We start from the raw sequence: 13,720 nt of genomic DNA on the forward strand, positions 1-13,720 counted from the left end.
CACGTTTTGTTTTGCTTTACATGTGTGGCGGCCACCATTCAAGTCTCAAAAATTGAAGGGGCTACCCGACTGTTTTGAGATATAAATAAATAAATAAAAGTTTCTTTGTACCATTTTAAGAGCATCAGTAACATCTAACAAGTCAGGATGATTTTCTTGTTAATAGTTTCTTCCAAATGAAAATAACATTTGACCTTTACATCGTTTCCTTTTAGGATATACTCAATTGTGAAAAAAGATGTTATTCGGCTTTGCATCAACTTATTTCATCACTTGAAAAATCATTAGAAGAAGTTTAACCCTGTATTTGACAGCAACAAGACGAAAATTAATGAGCAGGAGCTTCCTTTGGTATGTGAAACCAATGTAGTGCGGAAACTTTCAAAGAAAGTAGAATTACCTGTTGTTTGCAAGATAAATGTTTATTCTCACTTACTTGACTCGCAATGTGTTCCTCGATACTAATCATGTTATTCATTCAAGATGCATCAGTGCGGTATCAATCATATATAGTTATACCAAGTATAAACATTCATATAATCAAAAGTGGAAAGACAAAGTAATAATGACAAATCCCGTTTTGATTCACGCATTCCAACCGGTCTTTCTTTTGGGGCCCACTAGAAAGTCAAAACGGAATGCTGTTCAGGAGGTGCGTGCTAAGTAAAATTAATCTTGCAGAAGTTGAATGTTCTTAACCTACATTGTATTTCTCGCGCATCTACGTGCACCCCCTCCATGCTATAAGACGATGAAATGGAAATGTGACATGGCTATAAGATGTCAAATGATGGCTACACTTTTAAAAAGTTTCTGTAAGATTTCGTAGTAGGTGCTTTCCGCCACAAAAATGCAATTTCCGCTCACACAGTTTTTTTTTTTTACATTATTTTTTCAGAAGAGCTAGTACAAGGCTGGCGACTTTCCTGTTCATAGTGGAATGGTGAACGACTGCTGTACGGTGACACGAGGCCATGGTTTTCGCGGGTTATGTCTGACCAGAGACAATCCAGCCCGTCAGAACCTCCGCTTGGTGTGGAGCCAGACACTAAAACTGGCATATTGCAAAGGAAACAATTACAAGCCACAAGATCAGCTGGCCGTTCCGCGATTTATTCACCATTGCGACGTTAAAAGAGGACATGATATTGTCACCTGATTCGTGGGACAAGACAAAAAGAGAAATCGCGCAGAATTTATTACAAACTGTTACCTTATCAAAATCCGTACGACTGCTTCATCGTTCCCGCCTGTGTACAACCATATCTACTGTGTAGACGTGCTGGTGACGTTGCATTAATTATACCCTTGCAAATAACTAACAGTTAAACCTGCCGCTGTCCTGACATTGAATGTAATGATGCCATTGCAGTTTTGCTAGTCATTCCCATTGTGTTCACATTTTTCAACTTCAGACTAAAAAAAAAAAAAGATGTTATACCTTTGGCACATGTTGTGAGCAAATTGCTATGAAAGATGCGTACGACGTTTTTTTGCGATCACGGCCGGCTTTTTTTCTTGTGAAGTCAGAGTGCAGGCCATAGGTTTTAGATTGTAGAGGGAATGGATTGAACCGGACTTTGTAAATGTTTGGTATCGCCAAGCTTTCTTATCTCTACATGAAGTCTGTATTAGACAAGGATTGGCATAAAATACAATGCGTTTTAATTTTCACTTTGAGTGATACTGAATCATTTCACTTACTAGCAATTTACATCAAGGTTGGGTTTATATATTAACTCTATAACCACTGCCTATCTCGAACCAAGTGGTGCAAAGGTCCCGTTTTGAGTCATATGACTCAAAATCCCTATCCATAGTCGAATGAATCAAAGTCAGCGAGTCCAGTGACTGTTGAGTCATATGACTCCAAGGCCCTGTCCGGAGTCATATGACTCCAAGGCCCTGTCTGGAGTCATATGACTCCAAGGCCCTGTCTGGAGTCATATGACTCCAAGGCCCTGTCTGGAGTCATATGACTTCAAGGCCCTGTCTGGAGTCATATGACTCAAAAGCCCTGTCTGGAGTCATATGACTCCAAGGCCCTGCCCGGAGTCATATGACTCCAAGGCCCTGGCTAGAGTCATATGACTCAAAGTTTCCCATCTTGACTCGAGTGACCCAAAGACTCCGTGTTGAGTCATATGACTCAAAGTGCCCCTTTATAATGCAGAAATCCATTCATTGAGGCTGAATTTTGAAAAATCTGTTTGAGTCACATGACTCCAAGACATCTTGGATTCCCAAATTACAAGCTAAAACGGCTGCATTTTTGTAGAATAAATGGCTTCATTTTCTGATTTTCAAGTCGAAAAAAAGGGAATAAAATAGATTTTCCCTTATTATTTTGGATTCTGTTATACATTTTTATCATGACTATTTTTGGCATACCTGGAAGACATTCGATGATATGAATTAATGCATGTAACACATAATTTTTATCTTTTTAATGATGGCCGTGATCAATCTCCGAGCCACTGAAATGATAATCTCAAAGACTTCAGACTTATGCACTGCATGTTTTATGAATTAATATTTTTGTATTAATTTCAACTTTATGTGACATTTATAACCTTAACAATGGAACACCTCCATCCTCTGTCTAAATGACAGAAATTTAAAAAATTCACCTGGAACAGCTTTGCGTACCACCTCCACATGAAGCGCTGCATGAGTTGCAGGTCCAAGCGCTCCATCGGCAGTTGACAGCGGAGCAACCACCACCACGGCGACGTCTCCAGCCGTGCACGTCCACCGTCGACAAAAACAGGACGGCGGTCAGCAGCAGCACGTCCCGCCGCATCTATACAAAAATGTACCCGGTCATTGCAATTGTTATAGATTATTTTCGGTTGACACATGATGTTGTCCCTCTATGTGTAGGTCAACAGCCTATAGCTAGAGTAGCCGTGGATGGACTTTCATAATATTTGGTATTTGATTAGCGATTGCAGAAACAAAGGTCGACTTCGGAAAAAAACAAATGGTTGGCGTAACACTTTCCGCCAAGCGGGCAGAGTGCGTAAGTGTGTCCGTTTGTTTGCGGACAGCATAACTCGAGACGGCGCGAAAGGTTTTGCATGCTATTTGGCGATTAGGTAGGGTTTAAAAAAAGGAAGACAAAGTTTGATAATGGGCCTTCTAGCGGCGAGTTAAGGTACTGCGATGAGGGAACACTTGGAGGTAAAATGTTCCTCAAGTGCCATGGCAGGTTCATGATTTTTGAGTAGTGGATACGTCTTTAGGCAGGGAGTAAGTCGTGTACGTTTGCCATGGGATTTCAGATTTTGCAGTCTATCCAGCGCCGGCCGGTAAGTTCACCTCCAAGCCAGTTAACCCCTACTAGGCTTTTATTCCTAACTTGGCCAAAGCGCCCTTATCATCATTTACAATTCGGCCAGGCCGGAGTCTAGTAGAGACTACATGATTTTAACGAAGCACTATTAAAGTTGCGCTAGAAATTAACTGTAGCCACTGATGAAGACTTTGGAATGTTTCATATTTCCTAAATACATTGGGGGCTCCTGTGTCCTTAATTTAAGGTACATGTCTCATGTTTAACTTCCATATGCATTAAATAAGCTGAAATTTCATGTTCAAATAATGTGTACTTCATAAAATCTACCCATTCCTAACCTTATCCAACATCTAAAGGTAGGCTTCACGAAATAACCTGTAGTGCCGTTAGACAAGATTATCTGGGAAGAAAATTAGCGACGGATTTTTTTTCTTTTTAATTGACAAAAAAGCTGTACCAGACTCCAAGCAGATGTTAAACCCCGGCTTCCTTAACTACATTGATTATCATAGCTGGTCTTACAATAACCAAACTGCAAACTGCACTGTGGAAACATCAGTGAGATACAAAAACTCTTATCAGGACCTAGATTGCATAAGTAATGAGGAAAGCTAAATTTACTGCATTTCATGATAGCGCTCCCAAAAATGTGACATACGTAACTGAGATAGACAGGAATACTGATGACAGATCGAATTGAGACCTACTTTGCATAATCGATAAGAACATATTATGATTCCGTAGTAGTAAGTGATTTGAATTTCATTCCTGTTGCACTGAACTTCATTACATATAAATCATTAAATTACGGCCTAATTTAAATGATGAGCAAATGATACCATTTTCCTAAGATGAGACTTTTATTCTTTTAACAACTTGTTTTTGTCCGGATATGTGTCTTTGCACTTTTGAATGAAGATCATTTCAATTGATTAGTCTTTTGCATGTCATTGATTAGTCTTTTGCATGTCAGTATTTTTAGAGGGTATCAAACACCTCAACAACACCGCGAACATCATAATTACTTAACGGAGGATTGTGCCCTACGCACTCTTGTTGGATTGTTGTTTTCTAAGCTTGGACCAACTCAAGTATTTACAACAATCTGACTACGATAACAATTAAATGGTGTTCTGGGATATGTATTCGATCCTGTTCGCTATCACGTCAGGTTACTGAGATCCCTAATTCATATTCTGACAAATGGTCATGGACATAATGCAGCTGCGACCTCTGGCGGAATGTATAAAGATTACACTGGCTATATGTATCAAGTCCCCTGACCTGTCCGTTGGGGAACAGTGTACTTAGCGTGTGTAATTAAACTGATCTATACATTTGTATTATTGTCTGATTTTCTAGGGGCCATTCAAGGAGAATTAAACGGCTCTTGTCACTTGTGTTGTGAACAACAATGCTAGCAGTTTGTCGGAACCACGTTCATGATGCTGTCATGGGCCGGACCGGAGTATGTTCAAAATGTGGATGTGAAGGAAGTTTACAGACAAAGAATGACCGACATTTTCGTATTTTCTTTAACATAAGTAAAGATTGTTGTCTGTCTTGCAACAAGGGTAGAATTTAGCGTTTTGTTTCTTTTTAATGTAGCCCCTAAGAAAACATTACAAATGTCACAGCTGCTATGTGACCCGCTCAATATACCTTTAGTCCATGTTGATTTGATTATATTGATGACATCCGCGCTCGCATCAATTTTCGGCCGTTTCCAAATATTCCGTAGATTGAAAAAAAAGTATGAGAAAACAGATTACTAATCATAGTCTAATGCCATAGAATGCCAAAATAAATCTAAAGTCAAAGAATAAGATGTGAAAGGACAGAAAAAAAATCTACTATTGGTAGGGGGAGGTACCAGTATACCAGTACAGAAATTCAGGTCCCGTTCAGGTCTAGAGGATCATCTCCAGGTCGGACATGAACCTGGACCTGATTGTCTCTGGAAACTTGAGAACTGGCAATACTAAAAACAATGGTAATTGGTCAGTTTTGCTACAAAGGAATCTGTTTGGTGGATTATTGGACTCCCACTGGCATCAAATCCCATCTCCAAGTAATAACTGCTAACTGTCTCTGTACCTCTGACTGTAGAAACTTGTTGCAATTGACTATAAACTCTACTTGACTTCCTCTTGTTGTCTTCTTGGCCCCAGGTAAGAACTCAAATGCCTGCCGACATAGTGTGTCCATTTTGTAATTGGCGAAACCTGTTCCTCTGATTTTTTTCCAGGTCTGTTTTTTTTTCGGATTGGTCCAAGAAGAAAAAAAAAATGTCTTGCATTGCATAATGTACTGGTCCCTACACCTAACTGTTGGTATACCATACTATGCGTGTTAAGTCCTGTGTTCAACCTTCCTGGCCACTTTGATTTCATACTGGAGGCAACTTTTTTTTGGCCAAACTTTTTTTATTCGCTCGCTCGCATCAGTTTTTGAGTTCCCAAAGGATGTCATCCATATAATCAAATCAACATGGCCTTATCTGGCTGAAAGATAAACTAAAATTCATTATGCTGACTCAAACTAGAAGGGCAGACGTCGAAGTTAAAACTGTCCATAGGAAAGCATGTTAAAATACACTGAATGAAGGCTTAAAAAGTACTAACCCATATCATTCTCCAACACGAAGTCACAGCCTATAACCATTCAAAGAAAATAGACAGTTGATCGGCTCATTCTCCGAGAAAAGCTCGCTTTATGAAAGAAACCTCACCTTGGACCACAATTCTCTCCTGATAAAACCAGTAGCACCCCAGAACTCAAATCTTTCCTCTCACCATTGCAACTAAACTGCTGAACTGAACAGTTTTTGACGAAAATGAAAGAGCTACACCCTACCTGTCACTTCTAACTCAAAAGTCGTCGGCTTAGGCAAAAGTTTTCAAGGAAAAGAATTATTTTCAGGGGAACTAAATAAAGATATTTCCCATTTTGTGCCCTTTACTGCGCAACGCAACTCTGACGTCAGCCGAAAAGGTACACATAGGCTTCCGTGTAGCTCCAGCAGTATCGGGTACACCACACATAATACAACGATCATCTTTTCAAACACATCTGTAAGTTACATGTACAACAATATGTCAATGATATAGGCAGTCCCAGACAGACAAATAACGACCAACAGGAAAGAAGACGAAGCCCTAATATTACTGATAGCTTACCATAGCATGTTATGTACTTGTTTATTATAACACTGGCACTGACCAATGCAATGTGTCTGGAAGCCAGTGTTCAACATCTGTTTAGGGATTCCTCTGCCGCAACAGCTGTTCTCTACATTAAACAACACATAACCCTATATCTGCTTTGAGATAAGCAAACCATCAAACCTCCCAAACCATCTACAACATCAGGAAAATATAGGGGTGATTTCTATTATATCATTAAACATCACGCAACTGCTTGCAGAAAGACATGCCAAACTACATGTAAATGCGGCAAAGGGAACGTATAGATACAATTACACTCATCATATCGGACAACAACAATACTCTGTAGTCGGAGGTGACCCTCGAAGTCTATTTTGCATGACTAAAGGCGAAATTTTATCAACCCACTCCGACTTTTCTTACATGTAACGTAATTGAGAAAGAGAAGAACATTGATATAATAAATGAGAAATTGCTAAATTCCATTAGGCCATAGCAAATAGATTTTATGGATGACATCAGCCACCTGACACAACTAGTTATTTTTCTTATCCATTTTATCCTAACCTCGTGGGGAAGTTAAGCTTATGACCTAACACCTACCCACATACCAAATATCGTGGTCACTCATAATCAAGCCATAGCTTATTCTGTGTGTGCTGTACACAAATTTTCCCCCACGATCATAGACAAAAGGCAACGAAATCATTCTATTAACGACTAGTACTCCTGATTAGCGATAGTGAACGAAACAACAAAAACAATAGCCAAAATCATTGTCCTCTTGGTGACCAAGGGTACCAGCAACAACATAGCGTGCTAGACTTACAGTGTTTCCTCGTTAATCAATGTACAGTCCCCTACTTAATCAACGCTGATCAGATCACGAGTATTTGTTTCCTCGCAGTGCGCTCTCGACGCGTCCGATTTTAGTTGATAATGCAATGCAAATAGTTTAATTTCAGGTCTTAAGGTCATGCAAGTCACCTGCTACTTATTAGACTAGGCGGCGACAAAAGTCTGTAATCGTTGTGCCTTCTGTGCTAGCGGTCAGTTGTCTGCACTTTTTCCCTTTGAACTTAACCAAACTTGACTGCGTGGAAGGGACCACCAGAATTTCAGACAATGTTCTACAAAAAAATGAAATAACTGCACTGAGTCATACAATCTGACACCACGATTAGGTCTTCTGTATGATTTTGCTGGATGTTTATTGCCCGTTAACTTCGTTCTTCCCACACCTTATCGCATACCAGAGATATCATTAAGATCACAGCTTCTTAAGTTGTCATCCACCACGTCCACAAATCTACGAACAAATCTACAAACGGCATTGCAAATATAGTCTTCTTGATAAAACAATAAAATCATTAAGTCCTAGAAGGTCAGTTTCCCACTATGGGCCTGTCCTTTGCCGGCTACATATTGTACAGTCCCTATCAGTGTTAAACATGACTGGCTGTTTAAAATTTAGTGTTTTTGTTATTGGGTGTGCCGACTATTATATCGTTGCAGCTTGAAGTTAACTTGCAAGGAGCTTAGAATAGGTGGGCGAGGACTGGGTCTGGAGTGTCTGTTATTTTGCGTTAACTCAGCTGACGTCAAATTAATACGAGAATACTTGCCCCAAGTGAATCCATAGAACAGCTTTTGAACCACTCACACCGAAAAGTACCGTGATCTTATTTGTAGGTGTTGCAGGTTCTTCAACTCTCGGGTTCTTGTGGCTTGCTCGAACATACAACATCAAGCGTGACGTCCCATCCGAGAGCACGTCCCCAACCAAAGCTATATACTAGGTACAGTCTGTACTTATTTTCACATAATGCCACAGCAAGAAAGTTGAATAGAGTGACATCCCATGCAGAGTGCAAAAATAATGACGCGAAAATATCGCGAAAATATACAAGATGGGTAAAAAACACAAGATGGCTAGATTTTCAAAATAGACACCATAAACGCCGTTACTAGGTTTGAAGTGACAAAACGTGGCATCATAACTAACAAGGAATCCATTCCTGGATTAAAGAAGTGAACTAGTATAGTGTAGTAAAAGTGATACTAGTATAGTACACTGCTATGACTTGCAAAGCTGGAAGCTACCTTCATAGCTTCCATATTGGTGGCACTTTTACAACCATCCAACAAGTTTCACTTCTGCAACTATAGTCAAGAATACCTCCCTAGTGTCACTTCTACAAGTATGACTATTGAGCTACAAGTAAACACAATATGTTTGGTCTATTTGATCATCTCCGAAGAGGGAAAAATCTGTGTGTTTTTTTTAATCAGGCGGATGTTAATGCGCGCGCTAGTGTCATCAATTTACTTGCTATAGCGTAAGTCCAGTATAAGGCTTAGAAAGTGCTTTTTTCAGGGGTACAACAATGGGCCCTACCAGGTTTTTGAACCAAAAACCTTTAGATTCTACTTCAACAAGGGTTACCGTATAATTGCAAAGTTCTCTTGCCACCATTTTAGAAACATTCAGTATACTGTAAGTGCCAAATAAGAATAACAAAGTCAGCACGACAAGAAAATATAAAAACATAGAGACACAAGCTGTTGATGATTTACATACCTGCAATTGGTACCTATTCATGGTAGTTACTAGATAAAGCTGTACCTTTAATGTATTGTTGGGGTCTTCATGCGTTTCATGAACGTGGGTTTAGGTTTTATTTCCCTAATAATTCCAACTCAATATCGATATTCGTATTCCGATACGCCTAAATTTAGGTAACATCTTTATGTTGAAATCTACATTTAGAAAACATCTCATGTTGATTATTTTGTGTTTATCTTTTGTGTCTACATTAAGTATTCGTGTGATTTCTTTCCTGTGTTCATAATTTCAAAGTAAATTTCTTAGTTTTTCGAGGCAAGTTTTTCTCTCAAGATTGTGACCAGACGATTGCAGTGATTTTCTTTGCCTCTTCTATATTCTTTGAATACAAATTGCAATGAATATTTCCTTATTACCTACACTCCGTTGTACCGCACCTTAAACAACTTTTTTGATAATCATGATGGGGTTTAAAAGGGAAAGAAAGTAGCGCAGGGGATACACTATCAGCGGGAGGTTTGCACAACGAAGGGCTCGAGGTCTTGCCATTTGCGCCGGCAAATCATCAGCCGTAAAGGTAAGATTGCGTGAATTATAAGCAAATTCAGGATTGTTTCATAAAAAAATACATGAAATGGACTTGAAGGGGTCATAGCTGCTAACAAGACGCCATGGTGTAACACGACGAATGAAATGCGGAAAGGGTGATATCGATGAGTAAAAGAAAAGTTCATTAAATGATAAGAATTTGAAACCTTGTTTACATAATATGCATTGCCGAATATACTTAATATCAAGAGCCAGAAAAAAAACGAAAAACAGGATGATGTTTACCCTTCTTATGATGTGCTAGGCCGATCCGTGCGATGTAGTCTTTTCATCTATTGTCGGTCGGCACAGCTTCGTTGCTGCGGAATGTGTGATTGTTTCTGAAAGTCTACCGTCGGCGCCTCTGATTTATGTAAGTCTATAACGTAATACAAACAGCTTTATCTTTGGTCTCGAGGTCATGTAAATAACCTGCTACTTTCTAGACTGAGAACAATCTGTAATCTTTGTGCCTTCTGTGCTAGCGGTCGCAGTTCAGTTGTCTGCACTTTGAGCTTATTCAATCCAATTAAGACAGGGCAATTGAATGAGGTTCGCATTTACTTGCTCCCTCTAACTTCTAAGCAATACTGTAAATGCGTTTGATTTCGCGGGGATTTAATTTCACAGTAGCGGGAAAAATGACTTTTCGATGTGGTTTTAAGTTCGCGGTAACACCATAGACTGCAGTCTAATACCATAATAGAAAAATGTTCGCGGTGAAGTGGCCACCGCGAAAACGGCGAACATTAATCCACCCCGAACATTTCTGCATTTACAGTATGCCGTAAGACCACCAGACAATTGTGTACAAGTATATGCATGAATTATAGTTACGGAACGTGACACCATGCAATTGTCATAACGAAATTTATATCTATTAGCTGTTTATTACCGTCACCATGGCAACAATGTGTACAAAACACCCCTTCCCATATTGTGTCAGACTTCGGTGCTGACGACAAAACAACAAGTTGAACGTGATAAGGTGTCAAAGGTTAAGAAGGTGCGTGGGGACACCATTTATATAATACCAGCGGCGGGTTTGAACAACCAAACAGTTTGTCATTTGCGCTGGCAGATCATCAGCCGCAAAGGTAAGATTGTGTTAAGTACAGGCAAATTTGTGATTTTTGCTTAAATAAGAAATGAAATGGACTTAAACAGCTCATAGGTACTAAGGAGAAGCAGTAGTGTGACACGGCGAATGAGATGGGCTTAAGAATATACTGGCTGCCGCTGGAAGACATAATGAGCAAATGGAGAGATTTATTAGAACATTAATAAAGTCACAAAGAACTTCTTTAAACTCTTTTTCTGGTCAGTAAGTTTACCTTTCTATGACGTGTATTGGGTTGGCAGACCTCTCTTTTGAGGCATCGTTTGCTTCAATATATTGTTGATAATCAGAATGTAGGATTTAGGGTTTAAGGTACATTTGCTTGAACGTTATACTCTACTCCCTGCAATATGTGGATTTAAGTTATTTTAATTGGAAAGTACTTAGTGTAAAATTTTTACCTACTTTGTATTAATCAATTGATTAATTTTTTATCCGTGATCGAGCTGTGCTGAACTGGATAACATTTTTTTCACAATGCATTACCATAACAGAGATGGGCGTTTACTTTATGTTTGGAGCTCTGTAAGCCCCTGGTGTTCAAGGTGCCCTGTGTGTGTGTGGGGGGGGGGATTCCACAAGTTAACTGTAGCAGGGATAAAGCCTCTTTTGTGGGAGGGGTGGCGTGACGGGTTCTAGGGCTGCATTGTGTTGAGATGTTGATAAAAGAGTTTCTTGGCAACATACGTAGGACTCAGGTAGCAGGTTATTCAGTAATGTTGGTTTGTCTTCTGTATCTGTATCGACGTAGCCGGTATAACAACCCTTTGGCATAACACCAGCTTCGCAGGCACGCCGGTGCAGCAGCAGCTGGCTATATCATTACACTGAACAACATGTCACACCTAACTTTTGCACATCTATCTGCAACTGTTGTCTGAAGCTGTCTAGTGAAGATGAACCTACTGTGATTGATGGCAGCGAATTCCACTCAGTGATAGCTCTAGGAAAGAACGATTATCTGAACACACCATACATGGTTGAAAACTTAACGGCATGACTATTTCTTGTTTTTGTCTGAGCTGAGATACTCAGAAGTTAGTACTGGTTAATTAGTTATTTTCTCCATTTTTTTGTTGTACATCCGATGTAGAAGAGAAAGGGGCCCAACATCTCCGCTGTTGTAAGGGCTGTGTCTGGATACTGTCCAGTGAATCTTGAAGTAAATTTATGATCTTGATTTCTCTTTGTAAGGTGTCCAGTGAATTCATGAACGGAGGGACGTGGCACATGCTCCCGGAAGACAGTTGAAGCGTACTCCATTAAAGACCGAATGATAATTTAGTAAATAGTAGCTCTCTGTTCATGACATAGATATGGGGAGACTCTTCTTAGAAGGCCAAGTTGTCTTCCACCATCAGTTGACATCTTTGTATATGTGATGTGACCAAGTCAGATTTCTTCTGATTGCAAGTTATATCTGGTCTAGTTCTTCTTTCTCAGTGAGGATCGCGTCCAGATTATGTCAGGGTAGTTCCTTCTACATTCCTCAGTTTGTAAATTATTATTTGTTACCGTTCCATTCTTTTGCCCTTTTCCGGATTTCTTGGAGGTCTTTGTTGAGTGCCGGGCCAGCTAAGGTTCTTTCCTGTCTTTTCCAACCGATGTTCATGAGTGATGTGCCGTCCGCATACAGCATGGCAGTGTTTCACTAGTCTCTACCAGACTCCGGATCGCTGGAAAAATCGTAGAAATGGAACAAATAGAGGAGTAAGCCGGCCAGAGGAATATCATCGACCGACCAGGGAACAGCACGCGATCTACGGATTCTAGTATCGCGAGCTGCTCCCTGGCCGGTTATATTCCTCTCTATTTGTTCCATTTCTACAATTTTCCAGCGATCCGGAGTCTGGTAGAGACTAGTGTTTCTCAGCTTTTTGGCCATGTCGTCTTTGAAGATGAGGACAAATGATAAAGCACTGGGAAACACCATCGTTGGTGACTTTGGAGGTGGAATTATTTTTCACTGATTACTACTGATCAAGTCTCACAGGCAATTCTCAGTCCTTTTTAGTAAGCTTCCTTTAACACCGATGGCTTCAAGTTTGGCATTGACCAACCACCCCCCCCCCCCCCCATTCCATACTCGGTCAAAAGCTCTGCTTACTTCCAGGCAGATCAATCTGCTCCCTTGCCGTCTGTGCTTGGTGTCGTCTGTCATTTCATCCTGTACAATAATATTCTTGTTATCGGTATTGAGATCGGTCTCAGCATGATAGGCTGCTGTGAGGCCGGTGTCCGCAAGCATGGGTGGTGTCCGGTCATGCTGCGAGAAGCCTGGAGAGAAGCAATGGATCGCTTGTGGGCGCTGTTCAAGCTATGCAATACATTTGTATACCTGTTAAAAGTTCCAAGTTTTGGTTGTGCGGTAAGTGGCCGAGTGGTCCGAGTGCATCGGCATCTGATCGTAAATTCCTGGTTCGAGTCCCAGGCGGGAGAACTTTTTTTCAGTTGTCCTTTTTACTTTTTAAACATCCATTTAATATAAGAATACTTACGTCTTGCGACCAAAACCTACCTTTGAGATTTAATGTTCTGCATTTATGTGCATGTTTTGGTAAAGAAATAGAGCTTAATGTTGAATGTATATTACTATACCAGTATCAGCACCGCGGCAAGAAGGAGAGGGTCTGCGACTAGATTTGCTCGCATTGCGACCGTAATTTTAACTATTTTTGAAATGACGGTCGCACGGCGCGCCAATGAAAAAAATGAGCAAGAAATAAAGCTTACGCCTAAAGTAATGGCTGCTGAACGAAGCCGCGGTTAGCCCCCTTCAGCTGGCAAAAAAAAATGGCAAAATAAACCAAGGCTACTAGAGGTCTTCGGAAGTTACGTCAAGAATATTGACAACGTTATAAAACTAATTCGCTTATTTGAAAGGAGATTTTCTGGTACTTATTTAGAGAAACTTGCAGTTTGCAATTACTAGTGGGTCTTTCGAGTCACGTAAACTTACGGTAAAGGCCCGGGGACGGAGC

This window comes from Branchiostoma floridae, chromosome 17, assembly GCF_000003815.2.
Source record: "Branchiostoma floridae strain S238N-H82 chromosome 17, Bfl_VNyyK, whole genome shotgun sequence".
NCBI classification, from domain to species: Eukaryota; Metazoa; Chordata; class Leptocardii; order Amphioxiformes; family Branchiostomatidae; genus Branchiostoma; species Branchiostoma floridae.